Source organism: Perognathus longimembris, chromosome 3 (genome assembly GCF_023159225.1).
Source record: "Perognathus longimembris pacificus isolate PPM17 chromosome 3, ASM2315922v1, whole genome shotgun sequence".
NCBI lineage: Eukaryota > Metazoa > Chordata > Mammalia > Rodentia > Heteromyidae > Perognathus > Perognathus longimembris.
The window spans coordinates 89,244,767-89,257,107 of record NC_063163.1 but is presented as its reverse complement, the minus strand read 5'-3'; the positions used below and the strand labels follow the sequence as shown (position 1 = coordinate 89,257,107).

At 53.3% G+C, this 12,341-nt stretch overlaps 1 protein-coding gene across 1 annotated transcript in view; it reads left to right on the top strand.

The window, feature by feature from the left end:
• Positions 1–12,341, top strand: part of Slc15a4 (solute carrier family 15 member 4) — a 31,765-nt gene that overhangs the window by 13,780 nt on the left and 5,644 nt on the right. The gene's annotated exons all lie outside the window — the stretch shown is intronic.

Sequence of the window (12,341 nt, the reverse complement as noted above, 5' to 3'; positions counted from 1 at the left end):
CATCCCTCAGCATGACTCCTTAGCAAAGCCGTAAATGGCAGAGGGCCAGCATGTTCCCAGAGCTTCCTGGCGTGGAAGTGTGGGGATCTTGGAGGGTGGCCCTTCCTGTGCACCTCGTCCTAGCTGCTTCCTGTGTCCCTCTCAGTCCTACCTAAGTACGTTTCCCTGAGCTCTGGTCAAGCCAGTTGGTCAAACCAAAGGATGCCTGTGGTACAGCCATCTACTGGCCCTGGTGCTGCCAGAAGAGCTCTGCATGGCACTGCAGGCTGCCTGGCTAGTGCTGGTGGGAAGCTGCTTGGCTGGAGTCTTCACCCTTGACGTTCTTATTCAAGTGTAGATAATGGGAGCACTTGGTGACGTGCCTACAGGAGCCATTGTTGTGTGAGAAAGGCCCGCCTGAGCCTGTTCTGTCCTGGAGCATGGGTTAGTAGCTTGGGTGTGAGGGGTAGGCCAGTGTCCCCCAGGAGCACCAGCAGGAAGCTGTGCCCCCCCACCACATTAGGGCAGAGGGAGCGTGTGGTGCTCCTGGCTCCTTTGATCCTCTGGTTCAAACGCCAGCACACAGGTCAGTTCCTAGCCGAGGTGGAGCTGGCCTCAGTGAAGGTAGTGCACAGCGCGTGCGCACACACGCACGCACGTGCGCGCTCCTCACTGAGGCGGAGCTGGCCTCAGAAGGCAATGTGCCGCACACCATTACAGAACACTGCTGACTGTGGGTAATAAACAAGGACAATCTTCAGGGGAATAATACATGGCAGAGATTTTGTTGCAGAGGAATATAGTATATGCACAAGAAGCCAAAAGAAGGGGCTGGGAATATGGCCTAGTGGTAGAGTGCTTGCCTCGCATACATGAAGCCCTGGGTTCTATTCCTCATCACCACATACATAGAGAAAGCCAGAATCAGCACTACAGAACTCAGTTTCTCTGTGAAGCGGCTCTCACTGTCCTGGGCTGCCTGGACTCAGCCTGGCCCTCACTATCTGAGGCCTGGCTGGGGCAGAAGAGAAGTGGGAGGGCCACATAGCCTGACTGCAGATGTGGCCTCTTGCGCCTGGGGAGGGTAGATGGCTGATATACCTCATGGAGTGGCATCCCTCAAAGTTCATGTCACCCAAAAATGTAGCCTGTTTGCAAACATTCTTATTTTAGAATCTTGGCTAGGTCATGCTAAGCCCAGAGTCACTGGTTTCCTTCCAGAAGGAATTGTAACCATGGAGGCAACGTTATCTCAGTGAGCTCAAGGGGCTAAGGGCTGTGCTGTGCCAGATGCTAGCCAGGCAGAGGCTCTTCCTCCCTGCCCTTCAAAGGGCCCGCAGCCCTGCCGCCTCCTGGCTCCAGATGCAGCCTCCAGGACTGGGGCAGCCATCACTTCTCTCAGGTCACCTGACTTGTGCTTTGTCACTGTGGCCTCAATGAACTTGGCAGCCAGAAGACCACAAGCAGGTGACAGCAGGAGGAACTTGCTCCTCTGGTTCTGTAGACTAGAAATCAAAGCAGGGCTCAGTGAGCTGCAATCAGTCAGCAGACTTAAAGGGTTCAGGGAAGAGTCTGTTCCTGCTCCTGGCCATTTTCCAGGGCACCCATCTTCCCTCTAGTCCTCAGAGCCTGCAGCAGCTGGTGTGCCATGTTCCTCTTAGATCTGCCCTCCCACCTGAGACCTCACAGCAGCCTTAGTGACTGGGCAGGCTCCTTTCTCTGCACGTATGGCAAGGGCAAGTGGGCCCCTTCCTCTCCCCTGGGCACCCCCACACAGGCGCACTCGATGTCCAGGCCAGAAATATCTTCATCCTGGCTAGCAGTGGCCCTGGCCCTGCCCACATGCCTGCAAGATGGACGAGCATTGCCCTGACCAGCTGCCAATGACTCATTTTATCTGCAGCCCCTGATGGCCCACTGCTTACAGCTCTGCTTCCCCATAAATCAGCGGTCTTCTGTGAGCTGGCCAGAGAAGCCCTGTGGGATTTGTGCTCCACAGTATAAATTTTACCCTGAACCCAGCTCGATGGACCCAGAGGGTTTCTTGCCTCCTGCCCTCCTGCCCTTCAAGGTGCAGGTGCGTCAGAGATGTAAACCAGTAACCCAAATGCAGAGGCTCCACGTTTTTGTAATGCCTGGGACACCACACTAAGCCCAAATCCTCATTTGCATGGGTCGCAGTGCCACTGGGAACTGCCCGTCATCAAAGTCTGGAGCAGAGGGAGTCTGAGCCTGTCTTATCATCATGCATCAGCCGCCATTCACTCATTCATCCACCTACTCCACAAGGTCCCTGAGTGATTTTAGACTGGTTATTTTAGACTGGGTTGGAGCAGGGTTGCAGCAAGAACAAAACAGTCTACTGTCCTGGAGCTGGCATCTCAGTGATGGAGACTGAATTAGAGGTCCTCAGCAGTCACGGCCTGGCCCTGTAGAGGACTAATTTCTTTCTGTCTAAGCGCCCAGAAGAGGCTGCTCCTGCCCTGAGGGTTAATTACCTCATCGCCACTCCTTCCCCCCAGCAGAGAGCAGTGTTAGCAGGTGCTGCAAGAGGCCTGACTTTGGGAAGCCTGTGGCCTTCACCCACCTCCGGAACCCTTCAATGAAAGGCCTTAGGTCAGAACATAACACCTGCATGGGGCTCTCTGTCTTGCACGATTCATGTTGTCCTTTTGAGTGGAACCATTAGTTCCCATGCTCATTAACATAGGTGATCTCCTGCCTCGCTGGAGGAGACCTTCAATCGAGAGATGCACTTGTGCCACCTGCTCCTCCTGTGGTACTTGACCACAGGCCTGGCATGGCAGGGCAGCAGGCCTGCTCCCTTCCTGGTTCCCAAGGAGCCCTTGAGATTCGTTGTCAGGGCTGTATGACCCCCAGTTTCTGGCCAGGTGCCCCCTGTGCTGACTGGTTGGAGCTGGATCCCACAGCCTTCCCTGTAGAGTCCAGCTGGGCCGAGGTCCCTATATGAATGGGGGGAAAGGTGAGGCAACTGGTGGAAGGCAAAATGCCATTAGTCTCTATCCCACCACAGTCTTGAGGTCTTATCCCTCTAAGTCTGGATGACTATAAAGAGAGAGCATTAGGTCCAGGCCCCTGCCTGCAGGAGCTGGTCTGTCCTGGCCTAAGGGTCCTCTGAGGATCCAGCCCCCAACAGGACCTGCCTTCTTCATTCATCCCACAGCTTGGGTGCCTGGCAGGCTGGCTTGGCTTTCTTCTGTATTGTCTACTGTCCATTCTGCAAGCAGGAGATGATAGGACAGAGGCTCTCCCCAGTCACTTCCAACCTGCCCAGGGATGAGAGTAAAAGTTTGGTTGAAATGCACAGAAGAGGAAGCCAGAAAGAAAAGAGAGCTCATTGAAGCGCTCCCTGGATGTGGCTGTCCCCAGAGGGCTGGGGTGGGGAGGGGCCGGCTGGATGAATTCTCAGCATGGCCTGGGTGTGGTGAGAGGCACCAGCCATTCAGTTGGCTTTGAACTGGGGAGAGGGTAGATGCATTTGTGATCAAGGCTATGGAAGGCAAAGGCTTCTCTCCATGCAATTACAGTAACAGCAAGCAAATACTGAAGAAGGCATGCAGGAGAGTATACTTTGTACAGACTTTTAGAATGGGCATGCTGGCTTCTCCCTGCTCTTACAAACCTGCTGCACTTGTGCAGAACTAACAGGTGGGGCTTCTTCCTCTCCATGAGCAGCAGAACACATTTGCATGTAGATGCATTTGCATCCCATTACTCTTTCCATAATTAGTTGCTCAGTTCTTATCACTGGCCAGCCACTGTGGGCAGAACACAGCCCCAAACCCAGTTCCCATGGCACCCAAATTCTAACAAAGGCCAGGGCAGGGGGTGGGTTGTGGGGGCTGGCTGGACCTGGGATAAACAGAGGCTAGGTTTCTCTCTACATCATGTTCTATAGCTAGGGGACTGGGGAATAAGTTTAGCTGGAGTGAAAAATGATTGAAACCATCACTCAAGCTTTGGCGTGAGTCTCAGCTTTGCCGGAGTGTGGGGCTCTCATTGGTTGGACATGACCCTGTGCCAGGTACTGAGCTAAGCTCTCTACCAGGTGTTAAGTCGTCCAATCTTCCGTCTAACCGTGTGGGTGGGTTCTTCTATTCCACACATTTTTCAGATGGGGATAGTGGGGCACCAAGTTTCTGCAAGGCTCTCCCCATTTCCTGAGTTGGAACTTCCAATCTCTTCTGGGAGAGAGTTCCCACTGCATGGAGCTCTCTCTGGATGTCTCCCCCTCTTAGAAGTTTCCAGAATTTTGGAGGAGAAAGGGCAGAAAGCAGAGGACAACGCTATTCTAATATCTTAATTCATTGGTCTCCATATCAACAGCCCCTTTTCTCCTCCCACAAAGGAGTCTGTCTCTGAGGTGGATGAATCACCTGGCCTCGGTGACTCCTGGGAACTTGTGTCTGGGATCTTCCACAATTATTTCCTGGATGCTACATGGACCTTAATTACCTCTCAATCGATTTCCTTTGCTAGGAGCTGGCTGCTACTAAGGTTAACCTCCAGGCTGATGGAAAGTTCAATCTGATTCACAGGTTTCCCAGTCTCGCTCAGGACTTTTAATAAGAAGCACCGTGAGGTGTGTGGCTATCTGTTACAGGAGGCAAAATGCTGACCACAGCCAAACATCTTGAGATGTCGTTCGGGAGAAATGATTGGAGCCCCCAGGTTGGGGAGGAATGTTCAGGGAGCTTTACCCCTAACACATCTCAGTAGTCCAGCCATAAGCTCATTTTCCCAAAATAGTTGCTCTGGGTTAAGCTCGTCTTCTGAGATGGACACTCCTTCTCCAGTGCTTTCATCTCCCACCCAGGTCTCTTGAGTGTATATATGATCATGGTGGGGCTTAAGTCACATTCATTCACTTGTCATGGGTTGACTGTCTCACTCAATGCCTTGTTTAAATAGTGGAGGCCCCACTGCACCGTGGGTAACTGAGTGGCCTCTCGGAGGCCCCACTGCATCATGGGTAGTGAAGTGGCCTCTCAGGGGTCCAGCAAGACTTCCATTGTCCTTGATGGACAACATTAGCCCCCTGCCAGTGCTGACAGCATTGCTTCGTCACCTCAAACCAAACAAAAAATGACTTTGTGCAGACCTCAAGTTATTCACTTCCATCCCTCAAAAGATGTTACATGCTTTTAGCATTTGGAACACTGGCCTCAATGGCCCATAATCCTTTACAATGAGGAATCATATATTTCCTTTTCTATGATAAAAGGCTTGGCTCTGTGAGGAGGAGAGGATTGAGCTGGCTGCTTTCCTCATGGTCATGGCAAAGGTCACTTGCTGGTTGGGGAACCCACACAGAGTCCTTTGGGGGTGGGGTGTTGCCCCTGGGAGAGTCTGAGCCAGGGCCACGGTAAGGGTATATGGACTGTGCGGGTCAAAGGTTTGGCCACAAACCTCATGAAGCCCTGTTGCAGGACCTTCTCTCTCACCTGTTACTAAGCCAAAATAAGGTTTACCTGGAGGTCAGAAGAAAGGTTTGTATTTGGAAATGAGCTGCAGTTCAAGAACACTGACCAGGAGCAGGCCTCAGGGCGTCCCGCACTGGAGGGGCAGGAAGAGTGCTGGTTTTCCACCAAGGCTTTGATACCAGGGGTTGTTTCCATTGGCTGGACCCAAATCCTCAAATGCAGCCCCTCCCTGATGGGCTAGCCTCTCCCTATGAGCATTGTGAAAGCCCAGGATGCCCACCCCAGAGTACAGGGATGACGTACACATTGATCTCCAGCAGGAGTGTCCTCTGGCAATTGGCCTCCCGAATCCACTCTGGGGATTGCATGCCTTCACTGCCTCTCTCCCTCCCCCTTCCTACCTCCTGACTTTCCCCAGGCAGCTCAGCACCCACCTTCTCTGAAGGCCAGCAAGTGATGGCAGAAGGGATTTGATCATCTTTCAATGGAATGGCATGGTCTACTGGTTTCCAGAGCTATTGTACCAAAGTGCCACCAAGGATGGTGTCTGATGGTGGAAGCGTGTTCTCTTGCAGCCCTGGGGCTAAAATTGGACACCCATTCCCATTTATAAAGTCTGTCACTTCTGATGTGGGCAGATAGCTGTCTGCTGGCCGTGCCCTTGTTCTTTGGGATACGTCCCCTTTTGTCCTTGCCCTGTGAGACAGGCACACCATAGGAGCAGCTAGTTCAATGCATCTGTCACAAATCTTCATAAGCCATACACAGTGATGTGTCAGGACCCCACGTGGCTCCCAGAGGCCAGAGAAATTGTACACTTCCCAAGGACTTGGCTGATCGTAGCCAGTCATGGTCTGGGCACCTGGAGATGAGTAATCGAGAACAACTGTAGGTTGTCTATGGCATCCACTGAGACAGGGAGGGTGGCTGCTTGGTGCCCTCAGGAGCTGCCATGCATGAACCAGGGGCTCAGGAGACCCTGGACTGGAAGAGCGGACCCTGTCTTTAGGTCAAAGCAAGTCACACAGCCAGCCCTGAATCAAATGATATTGATTCGTTTTTAACAGCTTTATTAGGAAATAGTGCACAGCTCATCCAACTCCCTCACCTTAAAGTATATGTTTGAATGACTGCTGTGTTCTGTGTAATGCACCCACCGTTGCAGTCGACTTAAGAACTTTCTCATTACCCTCAGAAGAACCCATCACCCCCAGCTGTGACCCCCGACCCTCTCACCTCACTTCCCATCTCACCTTGAGGCCCTGGGTAGCCTCTACTCTCCTTCTGTCTTCATGGCTTTGCCTGTTCTGCATATTTCATAAGAATAGAGGTCTTTGGTGCCTGCCTGTGCTCTGAGCATTCTGTTGTGGAGATTGTAACTACGTCCCTACTGTGTCACCAGTGACTGCCTTGTTCTTATTACTACATCCTGTCTCCTGGTGCAGGTGTCTCCCTTGAGAGTGTCACAGGGGGCAGGGCCCCTCCCCTAGGAAGGGCATGGGGTGGGGAGTTGGGGGAGGGGAAGGGGACTCCCCTAGGAGGGGCTCTCCTAGGAGGAGCACACAGGACAGGGCCACTCCCCTAGGAGGAGCACATTGGGGGAAGGCGGGCTTCCCTTTGAGCATCCTCACACAGACAGCAATGGATGGAAGGGACCTGTGAGGTCTGGAAAAGGTTTTATTTTGATAATCCTCCCCAGCTTGATGTCTGTGTTCAGATCCTTATTTCTGAGGGGCGGGAGAGATTGCTCTCACAAAATAAAGATGTCGTGGTGGTTGGCGTGCTGTCCTCATTCCCGCAGAGGAACGTCTGCGGTGGAGCCACCATGGCGCAGCCCTGACCCAGGTGCCTGCTGGGAAGCAGACATCACCTTTCTTGTTTACTGAAAAGGACAAAGAAAGACGTTGGCCCCCAGGGGCCCAGTCCACCAACCCCTGGGTGAGCGATAACTGCTTTGAACAGAAAACATGGTAAACGGTGCTCGCTGAGGTGAAAATCAATTATGGAGGGCACAGCTCTGAATAATTAGGACACATTGAAGGTTTTTTTTTTTTTTAAATTTATGAAACACAAGTGTGGAGTTGACAAGTGAGAAGCAGCTGAGGATGGACACAAGGCCAGGAGGGGTTTCCCTGGCAACGCCCCCATGGGACCCAGGCATCCCTGGGTGCTGTCACTTACTTAGTGGCTTGCTCAGTGAGATCTGCCACCCCCAGGGTGCTCCTGGCAAGCTAGCCCTGACTCTTGGGCCTTCACAAACATGGCTGTTTGGGGCCAGAGCAGAAGGGAGCGGCTGACTTCCCAGTGAGGGCCTAAGGAAGGCATCTGGACTGGACCCTCCATCTCTGTGGACCCCACAAGAGCGTCAGTGAGGACACATGGACACGCCCCCCCCCAAGGGCTGACACTGTTCATGACATCTGTGTTGACTGTGTGTCAGTGGCTTCAACACCATTGTGGGCCCAAAAGGGGAGCAGCAACCGAACCTGCATGTCATGTGAAACCGTCCACATTACTGCTCAAGCCAGCAGTGAACAGAAAACTCCTACCCTTGCTGCAACACCTCACCTGCAGAACAACCTGGGAAGCAGGTCCTTCGACTCCTATGCAGGACAGGGTGGGAGAGGAAGGTGACTTCCGTGTCCAGGCCCCGGCTGCTGGCCTCCCAACCTCCCCAGCATGAAAGAGGTGTCATCAGTAGTGCAGGGACAAGCCGGACATTCAGACACCCTGCTGACAGGTCCTCCCGGGCTGCTCTCTCAGGGCCAGGGCTCATGGTCCTCTCTTGGGAGGTCGCCCTCAATGCAGAGGCTCCTGGAATGGGTTGGAGCCATTGTTTGTGGAGAATTCTGGGTCCAGGTACTTGGCAGAAGGTGAACCACAATTCTTAGTTCTCCATGTACAAGGTCCCACTGGCCTCCGTGGCTGCTGCCTCCTGGGTTTCCATAGCAACAAAGGGCATTGGCAGGCTTGGGTGACAGACCTTGCTTCTCAGTCCTGCAGGCCAAGAGTCCAAGATGAAGGTCCTGGCACGTGCAGTACCTGCCCAGCCCCTTCTCTGTGGATCCAGATCACCCCTTGCTTTCCACGTCCTCAGCCAGTCGTTGCTCTGTGGGCAAAGCCTCTTATGTGTGTCCACTTTTGTTCTTATCAGGACACCAGTCCAGTGAGTTATAGTGAGCTCATGTGAAAGCAGTCAGTTTGTTAAGTACCTGCTCTCAACTTCCACATGGGAGCCATGAGTGAACACAGTTCAGCCACGACAACTCCCTTCAGAGGAGCAAGGCGGCTGAAGAGAGAGGAGCAAGGCAGCTGAAGAGAGCGGAGCGCGGCCCTCAACGTGCGGGCCCAGGCCGGCCCCACCTGACCAGGTTTCACTCTTCGCTAGGAACGTGGTCTCCGTGCCATTCAACGGTGCCCTCAGATCCCGCTTGATGTCGCGCGTCTCTCATCTGCCTGTCCCCTTCTTTCCATGCCAGCTTTGCTGTGCGCAAACCACAAAGCTCTCTTTGTGGGCCCCCTGGCAAGGCCAGTGGCATTTTGCCGGTATTAATTGGCTTCCAGGACAATTGAGTGTGAAAGCCTTGTAGAAAAAAAATCACCGAATCTGTTGCTAGATTAATCATTTTCAGAACTAAAGAAAGACGGGAAAAAAAATTGACATGGGTGGGGGAGAAAAAAAAGCAGATTTCTAGCAGTTTCCAAAAGAACGTTTATTCACAAAAGGAAATTCAGAAAAGTGTCATTTTTTTGATGGACAACCACTTCTTGACTAATCGAAAGAATCACCATTTAGAATTTGGGGCCAAGACGCCCTGGGCCGAGGTTGAGTCCCCTACACCTACCCCCCTTCAGGCGTGATCACTAGCTACCCGCCCGCATGTCCACACGGGCTCACAGGCGCCCCCCCCCTTACTGCCCTTTCACCCCCTCCAGGAGATACATGACTGTGCAATCGGCCTTTCCAGAGCAAGCCTGAAACCAGACAACACTCAGCCTGTAGACTGGTCTGCATCCCAAAACCCAGAGGGGATTTCCAGTCTAGTCTCAACCCAGAAAGAAAGCCTTGGATCTTTGGGCATGCTTAGAAAATTCCAGGCTCTGTGCAGCTAGGGGACATTGAAAGTGGCAGAGTGGAGGGAGGAGAGGGACTTTCCATTTAGAAATTTCTTTTTCGTATGAGGTTGGTTTTTTTTGTTTTGTTTTGTTTTTTTTGTTTTTTTGTGGCTCGTTGCATGAGCCGTCTGTGGTGCTTCTCCCGGTCTTGGAGGTGTGAGCTCCATCCAGGTCTCGGCATGGCGGGCTAGCCTCCACTTCTGTCCTCGGCAGGAGGGGCCCCCTCCGCGGAGGGGCTAGCCTTGTCCTTTCGGGGCTGTTTCCTCCAGGCCTGTCATTGGTGGCTGTCTGGTAAGGATGCCATCACTGCAATTGCCCCTCCTGCCTCCAGAGCAACCTCATCTTCGCTGATTACATCTACGAGCCAGCGTTTCCCAATTAGGACACATGCAGAGAGGCGGTGTAGACACGAATATTTTGGGAGGCAGACATAAAACTCAGGACATCTGCCAGTAATTACAGCTTCGTTCCTGCCACCCAATTCCCAGAGCAGGGACAATGTTCAGGGGTGGGGGGGGGGGAGGAGACCAGAACCCAGCTCTCTCTGGCCACATCATGATAACGCAGTTCTCAGGTGTCCCTGCCATTGGCCACCTCTTTGCTCAACCCCCACAAGGGACTTGAAGACAGAATCAACCAACTGCACTGCAGAGGCCCTGCCTGCAGAAGCCCTGAGGGACAGCAAGAGACAAGGGGGGATCCTTGTTGTATGCCGGTGTGGGGGGGTATGCTTTCTGCAGAGGAAATGGAAGGGCTACCATGGGCTGTTTCAGGAGCGTAGGTACCATGCACACCCACTCTGCAGCTCCCTCTTGTGCCTTTCAATCTCGCCGCCTGGCTTTCAGCTGGTGCCAGCCCTAAGAGGTGAAAGTTCAGGAAAAGGAGGCACAGATGATGGATGAGAAGTAGCCACTGCTCGCCTCCTCCAAGGTGGTCCAGAAGAGAAAGGTTTCCGTGGCCAGGTCTCCTTCCAGCCCAGCTATGACAGCAGGCAGGTGGACCAATGCTGGGTACAGCTGGCACACAGGCTCAGGAAGGCCGCATGAGGTCCTCATGAAGCAGGTCCTCCTGTCCTTCCCACCTTCCTCCTTTCACATGGCACAAGCCTCAGAAAAGCTATATTTCATCCTCAGAGTCTGTCCTTACCTGAGGAACCGTGCCTGTGTGTCGGACGTCATCTCTTGGTCGGTCCTCAGTGCAGGGCAGTCTGTGCACTTGTGGCCTCATTCTGGAGTCCGTGCATGTCTGCCCTCTGGGGGTCTCTGTGGTAAAACGTGGCCTCTGGTTCTCTGTGGAGGGCAGGGAGACGGGGCACAGGGATGCTTCCCCGTGGACACTGCACTGTGGTGCTGGTGCTCTACCACTGTGGCTACTTGAGATGTACCCTTGGCATTTCAAGGCCTTCATGCAAAAATGCGGTGTCCTATGACTAAAGCTTAGGTATTGATTCCACACCGAAAGGAGGGCAGATTTAGGTCAATCAGACTTAGTGAAATGTTATTAAAATGGATTCTGCTCACTTGTACGTTTTCATCTGGTCTCTAGAGAGTGTACTCTGGCAAAGGCCATGCATGTTACCTTTCTCCTGGGCACTGGCGACCTGCGGGCTATAACAGAGGGCCTGTGCTCCACTCCTGTAGCCGGCACTGGGTTCACAAGTATAGAGGACAGGTGATCCAAGAGGCCCCAGAACAAGCACAGCCCCCTGTCCTTGAAGAATGCAGGGCCTGCTGGAACCGTGCACCCCTCATTGAGGGCATCTCTGAATGAAGACACTGACAGCTCCAGACCCTGTTGGGGTGGCCATTACTGGACAGACCTGGCCCATACCAACGCCAGAGTTTAGGGCAAAAGGTTCCCCACTCCGGAAGTTCTGAGAGTCTTGGCTCTGCCACCTGTGCTCCTGTGCCAATCCAAGAGAAGATGGAGCGGCAGAAGGAACAGAGAAAAGAGGCTCGGAGGCGCACGTCTATTTTTGTGCGGCTGAGAGGAAGTGTGAGGTATTACAGGAAAGGGGAACGAAGGCCAGGGTTGAGGGTTTACACAGCTGGAAGGGGCACATAGCGGACAGAAGGGGTGGTTCCGTGGAGCTGATCATTAGCTCGGCTCTTGTTTTGCAGGATGGTTCTGGAGAAGTCATTACGGTCCTGGCTTGCGGTGGGGGGGCATGGGGGGCCATTACACTCTGGTTCCAGTGAGATGATTAACCCAGCTCAGGGGAACAGCTTCGGTTCTCCTTTGTGCTCCTGCTTATGCCCTCTCTGTCTGGAGAGGCTCCCCAGGGCTAAAGGATCTTCCATTGCTTGTCTCACAAAGACTTGCATCCTCCATCCTGTTTCTCCTGGAATCTGGGACTAGAGTGACACACGAAGGAAAGTAAGAGTGAAAGAGGAACACAGGTTAGGCAGGTGTCTGGGTGTGTGAGATTTGTCTGATGTCTGGACTACAGGTTTATCTGGGAGATAGCTGGAGGGGGACGGGCTAGGAAGTGGCCCACAGACTGGAGTCCCCCAAACTGGACGCTGGGCATGGGGCAATGATGTGCATGGCTGGTGTGCCACTAGAACAGTTATAAGAATGCTTTCCACCTTAAACCAGTTCCTAGCCACAACCTGCGTACCCAGCCTTGAACAAACAATGCACAAGCACCATGAGAGTAAAAGCAGCACTTCTCACGTGAGACCCAGCCTGTTTTGGCACGGCTGAGGACATTCTCCTTTGCTGTCAGTGAGTGGATCTTGAGGCGTGGGCCAGGGCAGGCAGCACCGTGTCCCCTGGCACTGGAAGGGGTGGTTCTGGAGT